Here is a 26850-nt window from a genome sequence, read left to right as displayed (position 1 = left end):
ATCTTACTTCCAGTTTTATTTAAAAGTAATATTGCTCTTAGATGTAACATAGATTTGCACTCTAGTCCTTATGAAAGTTCTCTGAAAGCTGGGATCAAGACTTTTATGTCTTTGTACCTAGCATAAAATCTAACAAAACTCTGAATATGGTAAATTGTCAACAATTTTTTGTACTTCATAGTATGCTGCATACATAATTAAACCTTGCTCCGTTTCTCTTAATATTTCACTTTTTTCTTCTTTTTTGAGATATTCTATTTTATTTTATCTCATTATTATTTTAATAGATTTTTGGGGAACAGGTAGTGTTTGGTTACAGGAGTAAGTTCATTAGTGGTGATTTCTAAGATTTTGGTGCAGTATACATTGTACGCAATGTGTAGTCTTCTATTCCTCAGCACCCTCCTGTCATTTCCCCTAAGTCCTCAAAGTTCAGAGTATCATTCTTATGCCTTTACGTTCTCATATCTTAGCTCCCAACTATGAGTGAGAACATACGATGTTTGGTTTTCCATTCCTGAGTTACTTCAGTTAGAACAATGGTCTCCAATTCCATCCAGGTTGCTGTGAATGCCATTATTTTGTACCTTTTTGTGGCTGAGTAGTATTCCATGGTGTATTAGTCCATTCGCACAGTGCTAATAAAGACATACGTGAAACTGGGTAATTTATAAAGGAAAGAGGTTTAATTGACTCACAGTTCAGCATGTCTGCAGAGGCCTCGGGAAACTTACAATCATGGTGGAAGGGGAAGCAAATGTCCTTCTTCACATGGTGGCAGCAAGGAGAGTGCCTAGCAAAAGTGGGAAAAGCCCCTTATAAATCATTAGATCTCTTGAGAACTCACTATCACAAGAACGGGTAACTTCCCCCATGATTAAATTACCTCCTATCAGGTCTCTCCCATGACACATGGGTACTATGGGAACTTTTAATACAATTCAAGATGAGATTTAGGTGGGAACACAGCCAAGCCATATCACATGGTATATATACTAATGTATATATCATATTTTCTTTATCTACTTATTGATTGATGAGTATTTTGGCTGGTTTCATATTTTTGCAATTGCAAAATATGCTGCTATAAACATGCATGTGCAAGTATCTTTTCCATATAATGACTTCTTTTCCTCTGGGCAGATGGCCAGGAATGAGATTACTGGATCAGATCATAGATCTACTTTTATTTCTTTAAGGCATCTCCACACTGTTTTCCATAGTGGTTGTACTAGTTTACATTCCCATCCACAGTTTTTCACCACATCCATGCCAATATCTATTATTTTTTGATTTTTTGATTATGGTCATTCTTGCAGGATTGAGGTGGTATTGCATTGGGGTTTCCATTTGCATTTCCCTGATAAGAAGTAATGCAGAGCAGTTTTTCATGTTTGTTGGCCATTTGTATATCTTCTTTTGCGAATTGTCTATTCATGTCCATAGCTCACTTTGTGATGGGATTGTTTGTTTCATCCTTGCTAATTTGCTTGAGTTCCTTGTGGATGCTGGATATTAGTCCTTTGTCAGACGTATAGATTACAAAGATTTTCTCACACTCTATGGGTTGTCTGCTTACTCCGCTGATTGTTTCTTTTATTGTGCAGAAGCTTTTGTTTAATTAAGTCCCATCTATTTATCTTTGTTTTTGTTGTATTTGTTTTTGGGTTGTCATGAAGTCTTAGCCTAAGCCAATGTCTGGAAAGGTTTTTCCAATGTTATGGTCTAGAATTTTTAGGGTTTCAGGTCTTATATTTAAGTCTTTGATCCATCCTGAGTTGATTTTTGTTTGGAGTGAGAGATGAGGATCCAGTTTCATTATTCTACATGTGGCTTGCCAATTATCCCAACACCATTTCTTGAATACAGTGTCCTTTCCCCACGTTATGTTTTTCTTTGCACTGCTGAAGATCAAGTTGACTGTAAGTAATTGATTTTATTTCTGGGTTCTCTATTCTGTTCCTTTGGTCTATATGCCTATTTTTATACCAGTACCTTGCTGTTTTGGTGACTATGGCCTTATAATATAAACTCATGTAATGTGATGTCTCCAGAGTTGTTTTGCTTAAGCTTGCTTTGGCTATGTGCACTCTTTTTTGGTTCCATATGAATTTTAGGATTTTTTTTCTTTATGTGAAGAATAATGGTGGTAATTTGAAGGGAATTGCATTGAATTTGTAGGTTGCTTTTGGCAGTATGTTCTTTTTCACAATATTAATTTTACCCATTCATGAGCATGGAATATATTTCCATTTGTTGGTATCATCTATGATTTCTTTCAGCAGTGTTTTTGTCCTCCTTGTAGAGGGATTTCATCTGTTTAGTTAAGTATATTCCTAAATATTTTTCTGCAGCTATTGTAAAAAGGGCTTTCACCTCTTTGGTTAAGGATATTCCTAAGTATTTTTTGCAGCTATTGTAAAAAGGGTTGAGTTCTCAATTTGATTCTCAACTTGGTTGCTGTTGATGTACAGCAGAGCTACTGACTTGTGTACACTAATTCTGTAATCTGAAACTTTGCTGCATTCATTTACCAGTTCGAGGATCTTTTTGGATGTGTCTTTAGGGTTTTCTAGGTAAACAATCATGTCATCAGCAAACAACAACAGTTTGATTTCCTTATTACCAGTGTGGATGCCCTTTCTTTCTTTCTCTTGTCTGATTGCTCTGGCTAGGACTTCCAATACTATGTTGAATAGAAGTGGTGAGAGTGGACATCCTTGTTTTGTTTCAGTTCTCAGGGAGAATACTTTCAACTTTTCCCCATTTGGTATGATGTTGGCTGTCAATTTGTCATAGGTGACTTTTATTATCTTAAGGTTTGTCCCTTCTATGCTGATTTTGCTGAAGGTTTTAATAATAAAGGGATACTGGATTTTGTCAAATGCTTTTTCTGCATCTATTGAGATAATCATGTTATTTTTGTTTTTAATTCTGTTTATATGGTGTATCACATTTATTTTCTTGCAGAAGATCCCTGCATCCCTGATACGATACCCACTTGACCATGGTGGACTATATTTTTAATATGCTGTTGGATTCACTTAACTAGTATTTTGTTGAGAATTTTTGCAGCTATGTTCATCAGGAACATTGGCCTGTAGTTTTCTTTTTATATTATGTCCTTTCCTGGCTTTGGTATTAGGGTGATACTGGCTTCATGGAATGATTTAGGGAGGATTCCCTATTTCTCTCTTTAGGAATAGTGTCAATAGGATTGATAACAATTCTTTGTTGTTATTGGTCTGTTCAAAGTTGCTATTTCTTCCTGGTTTAATTTAGGAGAGTTGTATCTTTCCAGAAATTTATCCATCTCCTTTATGTTTTCTAGGTTTTTGTGCATAAAGGTGTTCATAGTAACCTTGAACCATCTTTTGTATTCCTACGGTATCAGTTGTAATAGCTCCTGTTTCATTTCTAATTGAACTTATTTGGATCTTCTCTCTTCTTTTCTTGGTTAATCTCACTAATGGTCTAACACTTTTATTTATCTTTTCTAAGAACCAAGGTTTTGTTTCATTTATCTTTTTTGTTTTTTTGTTTCAGTTTCATTTAGTTCCACTCTGATCTTTGTTATTTCTTTTCTTCTGCTGGATTTTGAGTTTGATTTGTTCTTGCATCTCTAGGTCCTTGGGATGTGACCTTAGATTGCCTGCTTGTGCTCTTTCAGATTTTTTGATGCAGGCATTTAATGCTATGAACTTTCTTCTTAGCACAGTTTTTGCGGTATCCCAGAGATTTTGATAGTTTTTGTCACTATTATTGTTCAGTTTAAAGAATTTTTTTAATTTCCATCTTGATTTCATTGTAGACCCAATGATCATTCAGGAGCAGGTTATTTAATTTTCCCATATTTGCATGGTTTTGACAGTTATTTTTGGAGTTGGTTTCCAATTTTATTCCACTGTGGTCTGAAAGAGTACCATTTCTCTTAATATTTATTTAATATTTTCATTCTATGATCTCTGTGCTGAATAATGGATACATTCTTTAAATCTCTTTTTCAGTTCATAAGTTCTCTCATAAGTACTCTTAACCTAACTCATTGAGTTTTCACTTACTTTTTTTCATCTACAACAACAATTGGTTTTTCTTCAAATCTGTCTGCTAATTTTATATCATCTTGCTCATTCCTCAGGATTCAATATCTTATTTCTTGTAATATTCTAACCTACTCATTATTATGTCTTATAATTCCTGTATCATGCTACTTTATGGGCCTCATTCTTCTGCCTGCTTTCCTGCTTACTTCTTTGCATGGCTATTTGTTTTGCTGTTTATTTTGTGATATTTGACAGTGAGCTCATATTTCTTGGAACTTTATCTTTGAGCTTCTTTGTGGTTTAGTGTTAAGGTAGTTTCTTCCAGAGGAAATATGTATTTGCTTTTGCCACACAGTAACACATCCAGTGAAAATTAACTTTTCAAAGATTTTAGGACCAGCTACCCATGTAACATGACCCATTTATTGAGGGTGGTGAAGCTGGTAACAAATATACGGGGAGATTATTGTTCTCCTTCATTGATTCACACCAGTAAGTAGGCTCGCTTAATTCTTAAGGGTGATAGTAAGCTGACAGTAAGGATGAGCTTACTGTCACAAACTGAATGTTTGTGTCCCCCTAAAATTCATATGTTGAAATTTTAACCCCCGATATGGTGATATTCAGATGTGGGGACATTTGGTGGTATTTAAGTCATAAGGGCAGAGCTCTTATGAATGGAAGTACAGCCCTTACTTAAAAAAAAAAAAAAAAAAGGACACAGAATTGTTGTCACTCAGCTCTCTACCATGTCAGGATAAAACAAGACAGCTGTCTGCAAACAGGAAGGGCGACCTCACCAGATACCAAATCTGCTGGTTGATTTTGGACCACCTGGTCTCCAGAATTTGAGAAATAAATGTTTGTTGTTTAAGCCACCTTGTCTGTGATGTTCTGTTATAGCAACCTTGCAAACTGACCGAGACACTTATTTTGAAAACATCCTTTATATTCATGTTATAATTGTCTTTGAGGTCAAAGGGAGTATATTAGTTTCCCATGACTACTGTAACAAATTTTTCCAAATTTAGTACTTAAGACAATATACATTTATTATCTTACATCTGTGGTTCCAGAGTCTAAAATGGATCTAATCTAACTAGAATCAAAGTATCCAAAGAGCTGGATTCCTTTATAGAGATTCTAGGGGAGAATTCATTTCCTTGTCCTTTTCAGCTGCCCAGACTCCTTGGCATGTTGCTCCTTCCATTTTCAAAGCCAGAAATGGCTGGTATAGTCTTCCTTACAGCACCTTACTCTAACCTTGATTCCTCTGCCTCCTTCTTCTACTTTTATGCACCCTTGTGATTACATTGGGTTCACCTGGATGATCCAGGAATGTCTAAGATCAATTAATTAGCAACCTTAATTCCCTTTCGTCATGTAATATAGCTTACTCAAAGGCTCTAGAAGTTAAGACTTAGATATCTTTGAGTGGGGCCATTATTCTGCTTATCACAGAGGGTCTCTTACTAGAATATTGTCCATCAGTGGGCATATTACTTTGTTTCTTGTCCTGTAAGCCCTGAGAATCTTGAAGAGTGATGTTCAGTTTCATCAGATGTGTTAACTGCATTTAAGGCTAAAACTGGCTTTGGTGCTCTGTTTACTACTCTAGGTTCCTCAATTGACTTAATATTTCTCTGAATTCATATTTCTTACAGTCTTGGCAGCCCATTGATGTACTTAATAATGAATTTTTATAGTTTTTCTGTAAATTTAGGTCTCTTGCAGAAAAAGTTGGTCAGGATAACTTGTCCAGCATACTACTGTCATAAATGAATGACATAGAACTATGATTTTTTAAAAAATATTTTCATCATTAATTTCAGTTATAAAATTTCACAGCCAAATAACTTTTTACTAGAGTTTAAATATGATATATGTGTGATGTATATCATAGTAGCCCTTTATTTTATTTCATCTAAAAATGATTTTCCCTCAATAATTTTTTTAAAAATATGAGTTAATCAAAGGGTAACTGTATGTTCCAGCTATTTCCTGGTTGCCAAGCATTTGTTAAGATACTATAATTTCACCACCATTTTCTGACATATTCCTTCACATGTAGAAAGGTCTCTAGTTTCTCTATTTTTCATTCAACCCCATAAACTTTTAACAAATACTTCTCTATGCAATTAATTAACTAGGACTAAAATAAGGCTAAATTAAAATAGAACATCACCTTTTCTCTGAAGGAACTCTGAACCTAATATAGAAAATACAGTAAGTAAACACAATTAGATTATGGGTATCTACATAAAATGATAAAAACATTGTTTCTGTATAAAATGATAACACAAAAGCAGAGTTATAGACTGCATTTATGTGTAGAAATCATAAAGAAGAAAAGGGCCAAGGTGAGTTTTTAAAAATGTAGAAGTTTACCAATGAGAAAAGAGAAAAATAACATTCCAAAAAAAATAAAGGATGAGGAAAGGCTAAATGTGAACTAGAATGTAAGTAAAGAGATTTTTCTTCGGGAGTAAAAGAAGGGATCTTTTCCATGAAAACTAAAGAAAGGAGGCAAAGACAGGAGCAGATGTAGATAAGTTTGAAGGTTAAAGTGAAGTATAATAAATTAAGGTGATTGAAGAGGTCCTTTATGAAATACAAGAACATACACTGAAAATGAGAACAATTGGGGTAAGAATGATGAGAAAAGTGATTATAAGTTGAAATATTCTCTATGAACAATGGAACAGGAAGCTAGCCATAAAAGTAATGAGGATTGGTGGGGCGCGGTGGCTCATGCCTGTAATCCCAGCACTTTGGGAGGCCAAGGCAGGAGGATCATGAGGTCAGGAGATCGAGACCATCCTGGCTAACACGGTGAAACACCATCTCTACTAAAAATACAAAAAACAAAATTAGCTGGACATGGTGGCAGGTGCCTGTAGTCCCAGCTACTCGGGTGGCTGAGGCAGGAGAATAGTGTGAACCCAGGAGGTGGAGCTTACAGTGAGCCCAGACTACACCACTGCACCCCAGCCTGGGGGACACAGCGAGACTCCGTCCCAAAAAAAAAAAAAAAAAAAAAAAGTTATGAGGATTGCAGGGTGGGCTGGAGTGTCCAGGTGAAATTAGAAACCACAAACTAACTATAATTTATATTAGAAACCACAATTTAACTACATCCATAGGTCTTGGGGATATTCTCAAAACAATTACAGGCATCCAAATAAAGTATCAGAGGGTGGAGAGGATAGATTAAAAATGTCTAATTTGAGAAGAATCAAATAGATGCAAGAAGAAATGATTTCTGTGGGGTCACTACTGACCCCACAGAAATACAAACTACCATCAGAGAATACTATAAACACCTCTACACAAATCAACTAGAAAACCTAGAAGAAATGGATAATTTCCTGGACACATACACTCTCCCAAGACTAAACCAGGAAGAAGTTGAATCCCTGAATAGACCAATAGTAGGCTCTGAAATTGAGGCAATAATTAATAGCCTACCAACCAAAAAAAGTCCAGGACCAGATGGATTCACAGATGAATTCTACCAGAGGTACAAGGAGGAGCTGCTACCATTCCTTCTGAAACTATTCCAATCAACAGAAAAAGAGAGAATCCTCCCTAACTCATTTTATGAGGCCAGTATCATCCTGATACCAAAGCCTGGCAGAGACACAAAAAAAAAAAAGATAATTTTTGACCAATATCCCTGACATCGATGCAAAAATCCTCAATAAAATACTGGAAAACTGAATCCAGCAGCACATCAAAAAGCATATCCACCATGATCAAGTGGGCTTCATCCCTGGGATGCAAGGCTGGTTCAACATACACAAATCAATAAACGTAATCCAGCATATAAACAGAACCAAAGACAAGAACCACATGATTATCTCAATAGATGCAGAAAAGGCCTTTGACAAAATTCAACAGCCCTTCATGCTAAAAACTCTCAATAAATTCGGTATTGATGGAACGTATCTCAAAATAGTAAGAGGTATTTATGACAAACCCACAGACAATATCATACTGAATGGGCAAAAACTGGAAGCATTCCCCTTAAAAACTGGCACAAGACAGGGATGCCCTTTCTCACCACTCCTATTCAACAGTGTTGGAAGTTCTGGCCAGGGCAATCAGGCAAGAGAAAGAAATAAAGGGTATTCAATTAGGAAAAGAAGAAGTCAAATTGTTCCTGTTTGCAGATGACATGATTGCATATTTAGAAAAACCCATCATCTCAGCCCAAAATCTCCTCAAGCTGATAAGCAACTTCAGCAAAGTCTCAGGATACAAAATCAAGGTGCAAAAATCACAAGCACTCTTATACACCAGTAACAGACAAACAGAGAGCCAAATCATGAATGATCGCTCATTTATAATTGCTTCAAAGAGAATAAAATACCTAGGAATCCAACTTAAAATGGATGCGAAGCAACTCTTCAAGGAATACTACAAACCATTGCTCAGTGAAATAAAAGAAGACACAAGCAAATGGAAGAACATTCCACGTTCATGGATAGGAAGAAACAATATAGTGAAAATGGCCATACTGCCCAAGGTAATTTATAGATTCAATGCCATCCCCATTAAGCTACCAATGACTTTCTTCACAGAATTTGAAAAACTACTTTAAAGTTCATATGGAACCAAAAAAAAGTCTGCATTGCCAAGACAATCCCAAGTCAAAAGAACAAAGCTGGAGGCACCATGCTACCTGACTTCAAACTATACTACAAGGCTATAGTAACCAAAACAGCATGGTACTGCTACCAAAACAGAGATATGGACCAATGGAACAGAACAGAGCCCTCAGAAATAATACCACACATTTACAAACATCTGATCTTTGACAAACCTGTAAAAAACAAGAAATGGGGAAAGGATTCCCTATTTAATAAATGGAGCTGGGAAAACTGGCTAGCCATAAGTAGAAACCTGAAACTGGATCCCTTCCTTACTCCTTATACAAAAATTAATTCAAGATGGATTAGAGAATTAAATGTGAGACCTAAAACCATGAAAACACTAGAAGAAAACCTATGCAATACCATTCAGGACATAGGCATGGGCAAGGACTTCATGTCTAAAACACCAAAAGCAATGGCAACAAAAGCCAAAATTGACAAATGGAATCTAATTAAACTAAAGAGCTTCTGCACAGCAAAAGAAACTACCATCAGAGTGAACAGGCAACCCACAGAATGGGAGAAAATTTTTGCAATCTACTCATCTGACAAAGGGCTAAGAGCCAGAACCTACAAAGAACTCAAACAAATTTACAACAAAAACACAAACAACCCCATCAAAAAGTGGGCAAGGTATATGAACAGACACTTCTCAAAAGAAGACATTTATGCAGGCAACAGACACATAAAAAAAATGCTCATCATCACTGGCCATCAGAGAAATGCAAATCAAAACCACAATGAGATACCATCTCACACCAGTTAGAATGGCAGTCATTAAAAAGTTAGGAAACAACAGGTGCTGGAGAGGATGTGGAGAAATAGGAACACTTTTACACTGTTGGTGAGACTGTAAACTAGTTCAACCATTGTGGAATACAGTGTGGCAATTCCTCAAGAATCTAGAACTAGGAATACCATTTGATTCAGCCATTCCATTACTGGGTATTTATAAACCCAAAGGATTATAAATTATTCTACTACAAAGACACATGCACACGTATGTTTATTGTGGCACTATTCACAATAGCAAAGACTTGGAATCAACCCAAATGCCCATCAATGACAGACTGGATAAAGAAAATGTGGCACATATACACCATGGAATACTATGCAGCCATAAAAAAGGATGAGTTCATGTCCTTTGTAGGGACATGGATGCAGCTGGAAACCATCATTCTCAGCAAACTATTGCAAGAACAGAAAACCAAACACTGCATGTTCTCACTCATAGGTGGGAGTTGAACATGAGATCACTTGGACATAGGAAGGGGAACATCATACACCGGGGCCTCTTGTGGGGTGAGGGGAAGGGGGAGGGATAGCATTAGGAGATATACCTAATATAAATGATGAGTTGATGGGTGCAGCACACCAAAATGGCACATGTATACACATGTAACAAACCTGCACGTTATGCACATGTACCCTAGAACTTAAAGTATAGTTTTAAAAATGTCTAATTTGGCTAATATGGAAGGACTAGAGACAAAAGTAGTTGAGGCTATTTGTGAGAGTGTTTTGGGAGAAATTCAAGCAGAATAAAAAGACAGATGGTCTTGAAGAAGTTAGAGGCCCATTTTTAAAAGGTGAGTGTGTTTGAGAAAATGATAAAATTAGAAGTTGTTGAACCATGAGTTGAGAGTAGGGAAGTGAAAGATCTAAAATAATAAGAGACTGTGAGTATAAACTGTCTCCTTTTTCATTCAAGCTTTCCAATCCTCATTTCATTTACTTAAGGCCTTTAAAATCTGACAAATTTTATGAAAATTGTTAATGTCTCAGTAGCTTTAAATGTCACTTCTGAATTAATACTCTTTACAGTTGAACATGGTCTTTCAAAGCTTTGGTTTAAAGGATGAGACCGCGTGAAGGTTTCAGACCTTCTGTAGCTGAGAAGTACTGGGCAGGGGGCCATCGATCAAACCTCACTGGAAAACACTAGTGGTTTTCATCTGTTAAGATATAACACTTCTTTTTAGTCTCCTACTTCCATACTTCCATGAGGTAAGAAGGAGAGCACTGGACACTCTTATGTTCAACAAATCTCTTTATTAAAGAAAACAGTACTAAATATGAGAAAAAATAAGATCAAGGTTTGGCTTTTGACTTCATTATGGAAATTTTTAAAAAATAACCAAAATTTATATGTGGAACGTAGGATAGAAAATTCCACCTATAGTTTTGGGAAAGTCATACTGAAGTTAAATCTTCTTCACTGTCATCAGAGTGATTTCATTCCCAATCTGGAGTCCAGATGCCATGCATGTTATTTGCATATTATCCTATTCTCTGATGGGTTTTACTTGCCTTTGAAGATAATATGTCTCAAAGAAGTCACCCAAGTAACTATTGCTTTGGTCAGAGCTTATTCTTGAACATCCAGATGGTGTTTGTTCACATTTTCTCATGTACAGCACATATTTCTTTGCTGTGGACATGCTTTCACATTCATCATGCTCAGGTACCTCAAGAAAGATTAATATATTTATAAATGTTGTCTGTGGGCTCTAAACATGCTGAAATATAAAACCAAAAAGGAAAATACCTAAAAAATCCATCTATTCTCTACTATGAAATAATGAAGCTGGGCTCCAGTAAGTCGATGGGGAAATATTTTGGGGATTAGCACCCTTCCTTCCAATTTTTTTCAATGGAAAAAGCATCAATCACCTTTTCTAAAAATGTATTTAAAAGTATGTTGAGGATTTATTATGAAATTGCAGGCTTATCTGCAATTTAAGTTTAAGTATATAACTTAAAAGTGGGCATTTCATGATCAAAATCCTGCTGTTAGAGTATGAAGGTATAATTTGTAAACATCCTCTTTTCTTCTTTTCACACTGGAATTTGCCCTTGCTTTACAGATCACATAAATTGCCCACTTAGTAGCATGTTCACATTTATAATAGTACATACCAAATCAGAATATCTTCTGTGATGGTAGTTGTCAAACTGTCACATTATAAATCTTTATGTAAATCAGAAATCTCAAAGCAAATTTGAACACTCATAGCATTACTCTGACTTACAAAATTCTCCAGGGAACTTTGGGTTCATAAATCAAAGAAGATTACATTGGAATATTTTCAACTGTGACAAATATAACTTTGTTCCAATCCTTTAAACATCATTTGAAACATAATGGCATTCGTATTGCTGTACTCAGCAGTCTTAAAGGTCAGAAGATTTTTCAAATTTCTCATTAGGAATATATTGTAAAAATAAATGTAAAAAATTACTATAAAACATCAGATATATATGAAACTGTAGATTTTTGAATTTATTCTGGATACACTATGGTTAAAACATTTTCTCTTTGCATTTCAGAGAAAGGCACATATCACTGACACCAATATTTAAAATATGTTAATTATCATTAATAATTGCAGAAGAAAGATCCTTTAATATACATGGGACAATATGATTTAGATTTTGGCATATTTGAAAACTTTCTCTAATAATCCAATGATGGTCAAGTTTTCGACATTCTCTATGATTAAAGCTCTTTTTATAACTGGATTTATTTGAGTTTTGATTTCATTAATCTAACCAGTGTAAAGAAAATTCATGTTTTCTTATAACTAGGCTTGATTATTATTTATCTTTTTCATGTAATCAATAAAATCAGAGAAATAATCAAAGAAATGTAGTCAGACAAACCTAGCTATTTCATTTTACTTTCTCTGAATGCAAAACAGAATATTAACAATTGATTCCTACTTAGAGCTAAGTAAAGCTTTAAAAGTGCTTGATATTTAAAAAATTCCAATATGTATTATAGTTAAGTGAGGGAAAAAATAAGAATGCATTTTTCTAAGTGGAGAAGTAACAGATTGTCAAGTAAAATTTACCTTGGTTTGAATTCTCACCTGACATTAATAAACATATAATCTTAGGCAAATTATTGAAACTCTTAGCCTTAGTTCCACCACTTTTAAAATGAGGACAGTAGTCACAAACAGGGTGTTCATTAGGATAGGCATCATGTATGCAAACATATAACATCATATCTGACATTTAGTTAACAAATGAAAGTTATGTGAGCATAACAAGGGAACTATGGATAAGGCTGAAAAACCCACGCTAAGTTTTTGTACCCAAATATACTAAAGTTGGTCTAAATTTTGTGATTTAGTCATTAGGCTAAATGATGAAGATGTTTGCCCTGAAGGGAAGTTGATAAATCCACTGTTAATTATTCTGTGAAATAATTAATCTTGATGGTACAAGGAAAGGCAGAGGACTGAGGGGATAAAGAAATCAAGGTCTGGAGCAAAACATAAGATTATGGGAAGAACTGAAGTGCTTCTGGTAAGGACAAGGAGGGATCTAAGTACTGACTGACGAGCAAGGATATGACATAAGAGACCCAAAGGCGTGGTTGGAAGATGCAGTGCTTATGCTTGCTTGGGGCAAAGCAATATCATCCCAACAAGTATTGGAGGAAAGGTAGGGTCTGGATGAGGCATGAAGGTGGTAGAGGGATAACCAGTTTCTTTGCAGTCATCAACAGGCTTATGTTGTCCTCTACTCTCAAACATAGTATTTTTAAAACCACATTGAAATTCTATTTCCCCTAGTGAATGTCAGAAGAAAAAAGGAAAGGAGACTGATTTTTTAAAGATAATACTTAGATTTATCAACGGAATGACTGAACATCTATTTAAATAGAGACCCAAATTTTTAAACATTTTTAAAAGTTTGGAAACTTGGGAAGATACAGTTAATAAGTGGTGGATCTTGAATTTAACTCCAAATTGGTCTTTAGGCTGTTCATTCTAAATCATTATATAAGCCTTCAAGTCAAAAATGAAGTCATGCTTCCTTCAATACCAATTACAATGACTGAATTAGTAAGAGGTCCAGAACTTATTTGGAATTCTATAAAAGAGTAATTCATGAATTAATCCTTCGTAGGTAGACTGCTGACTGCCAGAATTTCCAATATAGACTCTTCAACAATTAATCTTTATACAGGCCCAAGTAACTGTGTTTTGACATTGTTTCAGGTGTCATTGTTTGCTCTCTAATGTGACAGCAGTGGTCATTTACTACCATTCAAGACCTGTGGTCATAATGATGCTTTATGATACTGCATTTGAAGTGATAGGATAACCTATATCCCTGAGTTGAGCCCTTGGGACCAATTCAAACTCCACTGTTCTCATATGCTAAGTTCTTTGATGACATTTGGACAGCTGTAGTTAAATATAAACTGTATCATGGTGTGTAGAATTAGGTAGAGATCCTGCTTGGATCACATTAGGCTAATTGTCCCAGAATCATATATTGGCTACTTTCTTCTTTCCCAATTGATGTGAGATTGCATATTTATCATATAATAAGTTACTTTACAAGGCTTTAATAATTAAATCTGTTTATATATGAGACTAAATGTAATTGGCTATTTAGATTAAATACCACTGTTTAAATTACTTTTTAAATGATCTGAAAACACTATTGATTCCAGGTGGGATCTTCCCAAGCCATTCAGCGTATTACAAGGCTACAGATTCCATCACTTGGTACATGATTTGGAAATACACACTGTTAAACACAATGAGGAAAGTAATTAGAACACAGGCTTGGAAATTTTCTAAGTTTTTGTTTTTATGTGTCTCATTAATTTCATATTCAGAAATCTAATGTGTACTTTTCTGCCTTCACTACTACTAATAAAAACTCCATACTACAGTTAGAGTTTGAGATTTGATTGGATGTAATTGAGTTTCTCTGCCTTGCATAATCACCACAGGACAGGGCACTGACAGTTTTATCACTCTCAATTCTCTTCTAAATTATGCAGATGCTATTGGTTCTTTTAAATAGTCCTCTGCATCATCTCTTATAAATTGCTTAGAAGCCCAAGACTGATTAACCATCAGAATGAGTGAATATGCTGGGAATGGCATTAGTTAACCATTATGCTCAGCAGCTTCTCAATTAGCCTAAGATAGACTCCAGCCCACTCAGCTGTGCAGTCTTGGATAAGTTCCTTAATTGCCCTATGCTTCATTTTCCTCATCTGTAATATGGGAATGATAATAATAGTATCTACCTCATATGATTGTTATGAGGATTGAATGTGTTAATATTTGCAGAACATTTAAAAAAGAGCCTTACACAAAGAACTATGCTACTCTTTGTGATCTAATTGAATTTATCTTTAATATCCGGTGTATACTATTTCTGCACATGTTATTCCTCCTTCATTCCCATATTCCTTAGTATTTCCAAAAGACACACTCTGTCTCAGAAAAGGATTTAATGATGTCACCAGTTAAAGAGTGAATGCCCAATAAGACTACATTTATTGCTCTTTTCCCATGGTAAGTTTGGATATTTGAAAGAAATTTAAAAAGTACTCTCCAATGGTCTTTGTCTATTTTGTGCTGCTGTAACAGAATACCTGTGACTGGGTAATTTATAAGTAACAGAAATTATTTCCCACAGTTCTGGAGGCTGGGAAGTCCAAGATCAATGGGATGCATCTGGTGAGCACCTTCTTGCTGCTTCAGAACATGGCAGAAAATATCACATGAGTAAGAGAGAATGAGTGAAGGGGCCAAACTCATTCTTCAGAAGGACCCTACTCCTTCAAAAATACTCACTCCTACAATAATGGTATTAATCCATTCATGAGGACAGACTCCTCAGGACCTCACCACCTCTTATAGTCTCACCTCTCAACACTGCTACATTGAGGATTAAGTTTCCAACACAAAAACTTTGAAAGACACATTCAAACCATAGCACCAATATATATTGAAACGTTTAGAGGATTATACGGTTTGGCTCTGTGTCCCCACCCAAATCTCATCTTGAATTGCAATCCCCACGTGTCAAGGGAGGGACCTGGTGGGAGGCGATTGGATCATGGGGGCAATTTCCCTCACGCTGTTCTCATGATACTGAGGGAGTTCTCATGACACTGAGGGAGTTCTCATGAGATCTGGTTATTTGATAAGTGGCTGGCAGTTTCCCCTGCAAGCTCTCTCTCTCCTGCTATCACATAAGACATGCCTTGCTTCCCCTTCACCTTCACCTGTGACTGTAAGTTTCCTGAGGCCTACCCAGTCATACAGAACTATGAGTCAATTAAACTTTATATATATATATATATAAATTACCTGGTCTCAGGTAGTATCTTCATAGCAATGTGAGAGCAGACTAATAAAGAGGGCGTTAGGTAGCAGGGAAACTAGGTAACAGAAGGAACTTTTCAGCATTTTCAAAACCATGTTATAAAGCAGCTACCAATTACAAGGCCCCTGTGATTATAGATACAAAGGTCAGAGGCAGGAAGATCAATTTTGACCACCTCCATAATTCAATGGTTTTTCTCCTGGAATCAAAATAAACAGAACAAACTTTCTGAAAAGCAACTATGCTATTTCCAGCATGCAGGAAAATCCCAAAACCCAACTGAAGTAGGCATAACCTAGCAAGAAAGACAGACCTATATTGCTGAAGACTGCTGATATGTCCAAAATAGATTGAGAAAATGGAAAATCAGATAATTCTATGGCCTATCTGCTCACATAAATTAGAATTCGTCCAAAACTAAATCCCATCAAAAAGCAGCTGTCCTATGAGAGAGAAAAAAATCTTCACTCCTTTCTCCAGATTCCAACTATTTTCTGCACTGTCTCAAATACCAGAAGATTGTGAAGATTAATTATTTTTGGACCCCTCATGTCAAATTATTCTTGGTCACCCCTAAGTTACCTAATTTCTTCCATATTCTTCTGTACTTTTTTTTCCCCTGGCTCAATTTCTGATTGCTACTTCTTTTCCCAAACCTTTCTCTAGTGTCCTATGAATCCCTCAATGTATGGCAACCAACCTCTCCTCTCCACCTTGGTATCCCTTCTGTCTCTTCAGCACTTAATTAAAAGTTGAACTTCCCTTATGGACATATATTCCTCTTTATACTTGCCTAGTGGAAGCTGATCATTCTACTAAACGCTGTGTATTTAGGTACTGCTTCCAGATCATTTTCTTTCTATTCTTGGTTAAAATGCCTGTTACTTTGAGACCCATGCCATACTTCCAGAATGCTTGGTCAAGGTTATCTCCAGGCCCTCAATCACCCAGCCCTCACTAACTCTTTAAATCCTGGATTCCTTCATTTTCTCCATACATGTAGGTGTCCTTCTATCTTCATTCTCTTTCCCTATTTAGAATCAGTCACATCAGTTCTATCCACGTCAATATCGTCAATTTCCATCTTCCTTCTGCTTCACATATCCCTGGCAAAACCCCAACCAGGGTGGTTTGTTAAATAGAAACTACTGAGTGATGTTGGAGAAAATAACAAAGCAGGTAGTTCAGTGCCTCCACAAATTTATAAACTTCCCCAGGACATAAATGCTGACAATATTTTTCCAAAATCACCCTCTCCTGATCATATTTTTCTTCAGTAAGAGGGATTATTTTAGAATTTCTTCACACTCCTTTCCTACTACTTCCCCTCACTCTCACCAGATAATCTTGGCATTTTTAGTCACAGAGGAAATAGGACATAATGTAACAAATCTCTTAACATTCTTTCCTAAACGTATGTACCCAAAGACCTAACTTGTATTTGTGTTGTGCTACTTTCAACAAGAGACATATCCCAGTCCCTTAGTGGTCTTTGATTCACTTTTTAAGCTGTATTTTTGACATACCCTCCCATTGGAGACATAATCTGCCTTAGTACTTACAAACCAAAAATAAATAAAGAAATAAAGAGTAAGGTTGCCAGGTAAGTGCAGCCACCTTTAAGACATTTTGGAATTTCAGAAGTCTTGACAATTAAGCTTTTATATACCAAAAGAAGGACAGGATAAATGTTCAAAATTCTTTGGAACCCCTCATGTCAAATGTTGTTCTTGGTCATCCCCAAGTTATCTAACTTCTTCCGTATTCTTCTGTACTTTTTTGCAGCTGGCTCAAATTCTCATTGCTTTTTTCTTTCCCAAAACTTTCTATAGTTTCCTGTGAATCCCTCAATGTATAATAACCAACCTCTCCTCCCCATCTTGGTATCACCTCTATCTCTTCAGTACCTAATAAAAAGCTGAGCTTTCCTCATGGACACATTTCTCTGCATTCCTCCCAAGTAAAAGCTGCTCATACTACTAACCCGTGTATTTATGTACTGCTTCCAGATCATTTTATGTGCCCAATCCTGGGTGGGTTGGGGGGGGGCGGGGGCTGAGAATAAGCACAAATATTACACGTATTTTGGGAACTGAAATATGAACCTTTTTAGGTAGTCAGAGGAAATGGCTGTGAGAATTCAGGTTCAGGCTAATCATTTAGGAAAACTGTGAAAAAGAAGCTGACCTAAACAGGGACTAAAGGACAAAGATGCCTTCCTTCTCAAGAGAAGAGGACTCCAAAATAACCGAGATTAACTTCCCAATAGTACTGATTACTATGTTTTTAAGCTCATTCTAAGGAAATCAGTGCAGTGTAAGACGATCTGACTCGCCTCCTCCATATCAGAAACACTGAGGTTTATTCCTTCCACTCTGACTCATTTGTTACTGACTCTTCAAGGTTTCATTCATTGACCATTTGGTTTTGTTTTTAATACTTCCACCCTCTCCCTCTCTATATCCATGCCAGCAATATTTAAATGTGCTCATCTCTAGATCATAAAAATAAAATGAGCTATCCCTTGAAATTGTATCTCCCTTCAAATATTTGACCTATCTTTATTTAACTTTTGTGGCTAAGCTTCTTCAAAGAATTACTTTCCTCATGCCTTCAATTTGTTAAAATCGGATTCATTGAACTGTGGTTTCTTTTCCGTCCACTGTGATGACATTGCTTACACAAAAAGCCCAGCCTCATTGCTGACTACAGAAATCCGTTCCAGGCCTTATCTCATTGACGTCAGTAATATTGTATACTGTTGGCCATTCATTTTGTTTCTGAAAAATCTGTCCTTTTCTTAGTTTCTCTAAATTCAGATTGTTTCCCTTATTTTTCCACTTGTCTAGCTTTTCCTAAGACTCTTCTATGTATTCCTGTTCCTCAGGTTATTCCATAAATGTTGGTGTTCCTCGGGGAACTTTTTCATGCCTCATTTTCTTATTTTACACTTTTTCTGGGTAATTCATTCCTCATCCTAAATTTCATGTATCCTCTGCTATGCTTAATGTTTGTATCGCCCTGAAAATACATGTTGAAACTTAAACCCTAATGCAATTGAATTAACAAACGGGGACCTTGAGGAGGTAAACAGATCATGAGGGCTTCTCCTTCCTGGGTGAGATTAAGGTCTTATTAAAGAGGCTTCACATAGTGTTCAGCCTTTTTTTCCCTTTTTCCTTTCACCATTTGAGGACACAGCAATAAGGTCCCATCTTGGAAACAGATTGGACCCTCACAAGACACGCAACCTGCTGGTATCTTGATCTTCGACTTCACAGCCTCCAGAACTGTGGAAAATAATTTATAATTTACCCAATCTCAGGTATTTTGTTATGGAAACACAACTGGGCTAAGATAGCCTTTATATGTGAATGAGCTCCAAATTCCAATCTTGAACCCAACTCTGTTTTGCATGTGTGTGTGGTTGGTCTGTGTGTGTGTGTGTGTGTGTGTGTGTGTGTGTGTGTGTGTTTTAGAGAGATTACCTGGGTTCAGATTCTTGCTCTACCACTTACTATTCATGTGAACTTAAGTCAATTACTTGATCCTTCTATATATCAGTCTCATCTATAAAATATCTAAGTAATACTCCAAATGGTTTACAGAGAGAATTAAATGAGTCATATGTTATTCTATACTTAAAATTACATTTCAGTTGGATATTTCATTGTAACTTTGGATTTCACAGGTGCCAAACTTCACTCATCATCTTTGCATATATTATTGGGATATTCCAATCTCTATCGAGAGGTTAAGACTGGTTCAACTATTTGGGACAGTGTGTTACATGGTTGATACATTCATTGTAATGGGCAAAGGATTAAAAGGTGCTGAGGCCTCAGGATAATTTCTCTGTCTTTGGCTTTAGCTCTCTTGATATTATTTTGTCCTTTGAACTCAAATTCTCTTAAGATTTGTTCTTTTATATCCCTCTTTAAGAGATTTTATTCTCATTGACTTGGAAAGTTGATCTTAAGACATTCACCTACTTGGAAGATTTGCTAAACCTTAGGAAGAAATAATCTTTCTTTTACTGAAAAGATTTTTTTAATCTTTTCTAAATTCTTCTTGACATCTAGGATAATATATAAAGAATGTGCTTACTCATGGGCCTTAGAGTAAAAGACCAAAGTGACTATTACATTTGCTTATATAAAGAGGTACCAAGAAACGTTTAGTTGTTCTCATTTGGTCCACTATAGCTCACTATGATACCATTCTGCAATTTGAGATTAAAACATCAGTTCCTTTTATCTTGTCTTGTCCTCTATAATAAAGCCTTATGAAAGGTTTCATGGGGCAGTCACAACCATAATAAGTGATTGTTTGAAGGTTACAAAATTGAGGTCTAACCAAGAATATTTCCATCTCTTCATGACTTTCAGCACACACAATCCTTCAGGATTTTACAATCATCCCTCTAAAACATCAACTCTTCCTGCTAATTCTATTTTATTCAGAAACCATGATAAATGAGCATTACAACATAAAAAAACTTTGATATTTCTTTTGCTTGTTAGGCCCTTTATTTCCTTTGCTTATCATCTTGCTGACTTGTACTCACCCTTTAACATTCTCTCCAAAAATATTCCATAGTAAAACCCCAACTCCTCTCCATCTCAATTCCATATTAAGTGTTCTTCCCTTATATTACAATACCCCACCGCATGCTTATATTTTCCTACTTGTATTGTTATCAGTAGTGTGCTGCTACATGTTTAACAACTAGATCTCTTGGGGAATAAAATCCCTAATATAAACGTTTGTAAACGTTGGGACCAACACATTCCCGAGCTATGTACTTCATTTCTCATTCATTAAAAAAATATCTATTGAGTACTTAGTGAGTGGAATAAACAGATGCTGAGAATGGAGCAATAATCCAATCAAAGTTTCTGCCATCAAAAGTCAGTAAGAATATGGCAATAAATAAAATCTATACAATATAAAATCAGGAGAAATGAATATCATCAAGCAACAAAGACGGTAATGTGACAACAAAAGACAGGGGAGGAAGTGTGATTTTAGCCAGGGTGGTCAGGAAGGCCTCACAAAGAAGGTGGCTTATGAGTAGCAACTCAAATTAACTGGGAGGGTGGGTTGTGTTGATACTGAAGCCAATGAAGGTGTCTAACAAGTGAAGGGGAAAAGGCCAAGGGAAAAATCTTGGGAATAGGAAAGTGCTTGACATATTTAATGGAGAGCAAGGATACCCACCCAGGTAGAGCTGAGTAAATTCAAGGAAGAGTGGTATGAGATAGGGCCAAACCATGAAGTTCCTGGTTATTCATTGTTATGCAGTTTGGATTTTAGTCTGAGTAAAATGAGAAACCAGAGAACACAGAGAAACACATTACCTGACATGTTTAAAGATAACACTTTGGCTGTTTTGTGTAGTGGACAGTGTAATAGGTCATGGAAGGAGGCAGGAGAGAAAGGTTTGAAGGTTCTTGCAGTGATCTAGTAAAGAAGGGAAAAGCGACCAGCTGTTCAAAGGTCAATGCTGAAAGACCAAGGTAAGAGAGAACTGAGAATTTAGTCACCAGATTGACACTACAAAAGCCAGTGGTGAACTTGAAAGGAGTAATTTCAAGGAGAAGTGAAGAAAAATCTCTGACTGGAGGGGGTTCAAAATAAATTGGGAGTAGTACACTTATAAGTGGGAGCTGAACAATGAGAACACATGGACACAGGGAGGAGAACAACACACACTTGGGCCTGTTGAGGGGTGGGGTGGGGGCAGGGAGAACATTAGAAAAAATAGCTAATGCATGTGGTACTTAATACTGAGGTGATGGGTTGATAGGTGCAACAAACCACCATGACACACATTTACCTATGTAACAAACCTGCACATCCTGCACATATACCCCAGAACTGAAAATTTTTTAAAAGATTGGGAGTAGGAAAACTAGAAAAAAATGGGTAAACCAGCTCTTAAGTTTTGCTCTGTAAGGGAGAGAGATATGGTGGGTTAATTAGCTCTAGGGCTGTTGGGTTAGCAGTGTTACTTTTCAATAGGAGATGACAGCATATGTGTACAATGATAACAATAACACAGTAAAGTGGAAAGCAATGATGATGCAGGGTGAGATGAAACACTGTAGGAGCAAAGCCATTTAACAGGAGAGAGTGGGTGGGATCCAAGGCACAAGTGTGGTTAGCTTTAGCCATGAGGAAAGATCTCTTCATCATGGCAGTAGGAGGGAAGCTGGGTGTATGGAGAAAAGGCAGTCACAGTTAAGTGGGTAGATTTGGTAGTGCAAGCATATAGAAGTCTTCTTCAAGTTGCTTCTACATTCTCAGTGGAATAAGAAGGCAGGCCATCCTCTGAAGGTGAGGAACAGGGGAAATTTTAGACTTGAAGAGGGAAAAAAGGTTATAAGTTATACTCAGTGTATGCTGGAACTGACTCCTTTGAGCTCAGGAGAGCTGAGAGTGCTCTTCTCTTCCCAACTCCACCTTCAGTGATGTCACATTGATAACTTGAAACCAACCTTAGTAGAAATATTTACAATATAGAAATCAGCAAGTGTTACAGATCAAAGCTTTTACCCCCCGAAGAGCCAGTATTGAAACTTGTACCAGCACATGATCAAAATTATTCATCCAGGTCAGTGAGGAAATAAAGTTACTAAGGAAATACAATATAGCATATGAATAATATAGTATACAATAAATAGAAGGAAGTGCCCGGTAGCACTGAGGGCTCGTTTGAAGTTCACAATCATGGATTTAAAGTGAGATGAGTCAGCGTAAGTGTGTGCATGTGCGCATGTGTGAATCTTTTCCTCAGTCATTTCTAATTGCTTTGGTGAGACTCTGCAATGATAAATTTAGCCAGATCTCCAGTTTTGTTAGCTGAGTACAAGAGAGGGAGGGAGGAGCAAGGGAACTGAGGGAGTGATTATAATGATGAATCATAGAATATATGCTGGATTGGGAAGGAAAGAGGACACTAAAGGTATGATGCATCATGAGGTGATAATAGCCTCAATCGATCAGAAGTTCTAGTGGAATCTGAGAATTATTGAAATAAGAGAACTAGTAGTAGTAACCCGAACTGCCAGAATTGGAAGTTCAGAGACTCCTTTTTTTTTTTTTCCTATGTATCCTGAAAACTTAGCATGATGCTTGGCATATGCAAAGCATATAAGAGCATATAAGTTTATTACATAAGTGAATACATAAATGTCATGAAGAACTAGATGTCACAGGCTTTGTCATAAATTGTATAATAATTGGTGGACCCAATAACTGAGAATACTGTCAGCGGACAGCCTTCAGCTGCCAGCACCTTCAGGGATGTCCTCAGTTAGAGATCCACTTTACCCAAAGTCATGCCCTTCCAGGGTACCCCACATCCAGTGAGTATTGACACAGGCATAGAAAGGCCCAGCCACTCTGGCCTAGCATAGGTATCTCTAAAAGGCTATTTTAGTATGAGAGCTTCCCATGGGTCCAGCTGAGAGTATTGTCAGGACTGCATTTTAGCTGGCTTCTCTCTCTGTCAAATTCTGCCCTCTTACCCTCTTAACCATAGGGATTTATCCCAAAGGCACTCCCTAATAAACATCTTGCACACTAAACTCTGTCTCAGAATCTGCTTTCTCCTAGTAAATTTAATCCAATCCCTTGGAACTTCATTGAGAAAGGCATTTTCCCAAAATGAGAGCATGCATACACTATAGTATTTTTATGCACCAAATTAGACCATGTTTAATTAGTATGATTTCAGTATACATGTACTGACATCCTCAATGATCAATAGATGCTTCAGGGATCATGTTCACTCATTTATTACTAAAAAGTAAAAAGAAAAAAATAATAGGTAAAGAAGTAGGGTTATAAGGGAACTTAATAGAAACATTTTTCTTCCAAATACTTTAGTTCATCTAATTGCTTCCATTTATCTTCTTGACTTTTTCTTTCAAATAATGACATTGAATAAGCAGCAGAATTCACATTTTGCAGGTATGTGCTTAGTCCATGTAATATTCTTTTTATTATTATCTACTTAAGGAATCTATTAACTATATTTGAACTTCATTGCTAGATGGCAATATAAGCTGTTGATTTTTTTTCCTCCCATTGCACAAAGCCTACACACATTCAATGAATGCCTTAATCACAGATTTTTATTAACTAAAATCTATCAGGAATTAAAAAGGAAGGCCTTTGGTTCATAAAGCAATTACACTCCAAGTTTATTTTTTACCATGGCCTACAAAGAAAGTAATCTTTCTTATTAATGGCTTAAATATCAAATACAAAAGACAGTTTCAGTGGAATTGTTTTTGTAATATTTGACTGTCATTACTAGTGCTACCTGACATTAATCCTGTGGCATGAATAATAAGATTTAAGTGAAAAATTTTACCTTTGGCAGGGTATAACAATTTCAAAGTGAATTAATAATAAGAATACATTTTTATTAATCTATGAAACTTTTTTTTTTTTTTTTTTTTACCACAAGGCAAATTATGTTAAAATATACAAGTTTGGAAAAGAGCTTTACAAAAATCTTTTCCATGTAGGCAAACTATTCCAGGACAAGAAAACAAATAGGCAAGTAGAATAAAACATTGGCTAAGGACTGTACTTCTCTAAGCTTTAAGGACATGAAGCCAGACTTACACTTGCATCATGGAACATTTGGGAAGTGAAAGAGCATTAGAGTTCAACTAGACCTGCACTCTTACGTCATGGAGGCGAGGACAGGGAGCTTGTTAGTGGCAAGCACAATTCCTAGACTCTAGTCCAGCATTGTCCAATAGAATCATAATGTAATTTACATGTGGGATTTTAAATTTTCTAACATCCACAAATAAAAAAATAAAAACGAAACAGGTGATATGAATTTTAGTAATTTAGTAATATATTTTAACTCAATGTATTTTAAATTTTTATCACAAAATTTATCACAATATTTTCTATTCTTATGAATATTGTCTTTGAAATTCAGTGTGTTTTTCACATGCATATCACATCTCAGTTTGTTCTAGCATATTTCAAATGCTTCATAGTCACATGTGCTTAGTGGCCAGTGTATTAGACAGTGTAGTACTGCATCTTTTGATAGGCCTTTCATATTTCCTAAATCACCATATACCCATCAACCACTGTAAGGGCTTGCTTTATTTGCAAATAATTTTCTCTCACTTGTCAACAGCAAGATATATTCTGGTCTAGCTCAATAAAAGATTTAAAAGCATCTATCTTGTAAGTTCTATTTCAAGTGTATTAAAAAAAATACCCATTTATAAATTTAGGTTAGATGGTGTTACTTTTAATGTATAGTGTTCTTGCTTATAAATATGCTTTAACTGTTTACCTTTTGAAGAGGCCTGTTAGTCTTATATTTTTGTAGTGTCTTCATTTGACATTCAATTACAGACACACCATGAGACAAGAGGTGCTGGGTTCATTTTATAAGCTACTCTCATTATTATTCGTTTAATTTCCAAAGACCACTGTCAGAGAGAAAGCATTGGAGTCAGAATTGCTTACACCAATTTTAAGTAGTCTTTTCTCTAAGAAGTGAGATTGGAATCAGTTTTCAAAGAAAACATGGTCTATGAGTAAGGTGATGTGGTTCAGATTAATATGTTAAAAGCACATAGGTAGCTAAGTAAAAAGGATGCTTTGTTATCATTAATATCCCTAAACTTTACACAGCACTTTTTACTTGGCTATGATAACAGAAGAGCAGACAAAACCAAAGGCTATTTCAGATGCTGTCCTAAGAGATTGTACAGGTGGGAAGAGTTTATATCATCGCATTTTGCTCCCTTCAGTATCATCATCAATGTCATCATCAGAAAATGGAAACCACAAACTGTTATGAGTTAGGCATTGTAATAGTTGTTTCACATATTTTATTTATCATAATCAGCATTGTAATAATTGCTTTATAATATTACATAGATTTTATCATAAACTTTTTAAAAGCTTATATGGTTGAGATTAACATCCATATTTCTAAAATGAAAATGTTTACTTAAATGTCATTTATGGTTCTAGATTCTTGAGGAATTGCCACATTGCCTTCCACAATGGTTGAACTAATTTACACTCCCACCAACAGTGTAGCAGTATTCCTGTTTCTCCACAACTTCACCAGCATCTATTGTTTCCTGACTTTTTAATAATTGCCATTTTAACTGAAGTGAGATGGTATCTCATTGTGGTTTTTATTTGCATTTCTCTAATGACCAGTGATGATTAGCTTTTTTTTCCCATGTTTGTTGTCCTCATTAATATCTTCTTTTGAGCAATGTCTCTTCATATCCTTTGCCCATTTTTTGATGGGATTTTTTTTCTTGTAAATTTGTTTAAGTTCCTTTTAGGTTCTGGATATTAGACCTTTGTCAGATGGGTAGACTGCAAAAATTTTCTCCCATTCTGTAGGATGCCCATTCGCACTGATGATAGTTTATTTTGCTGTGCAGAAGTTCTTTAGTTAAATTAGATCTCACTTGTCAATTTTGGCTTTTGTTGCAATTGCTTTTGGTGTTTTAGTCATGAAGTCTTTGCCCATGCCTATGTCCTCAATGGTATTGCCTAGGTTTTCTTCTAGGGTTTTTATTGTTTTGGATTTTACATTTACATTTTACATTGTACATATACATATACAATTGTATACAACACATACACACTGTACATATACGTATACAATTGTACATATACCATTTACATTGACCCAGCAATCCCATTACTTGGTATATACCTAAAGGATTATAAACAATTCTACTATAAAGACACATGCACACGTATGTTTATTGCAACACTATTTACAATAGCAAAGTCTTGGAACCAACCCAAATACCCATCAATAATAGACTGGATAAAGAAAATGTGGCACATATACACCATGGAATACTATGCAGCCATAAAAAAGACTGATGTCCTTTGCAGGGACATGGGTGAAGCTGGAAGCCATCATCCTCAGCAAACTAACACAGGAGCAGAAAACCAAACACCGCATGTTCTCATTCATA

This window comes from Colobus angolensis, unplaced genomic scaffold (assembly GCF_000951035.1).
Source record: "Colobus angolensis palliatus isolate OR3802 unplaced genomic scaffold, Cang.pa_1.0 Scaffold132, whole genome shotgun sequence".
NCBI lineage: Eukaryota > Metazoa > Chordata > Mammalia > Primates > Cercopithecidae > Colobus > Colobus angolensis.
Note: the sequence above shows the minus strand (reverse complement) of the source record.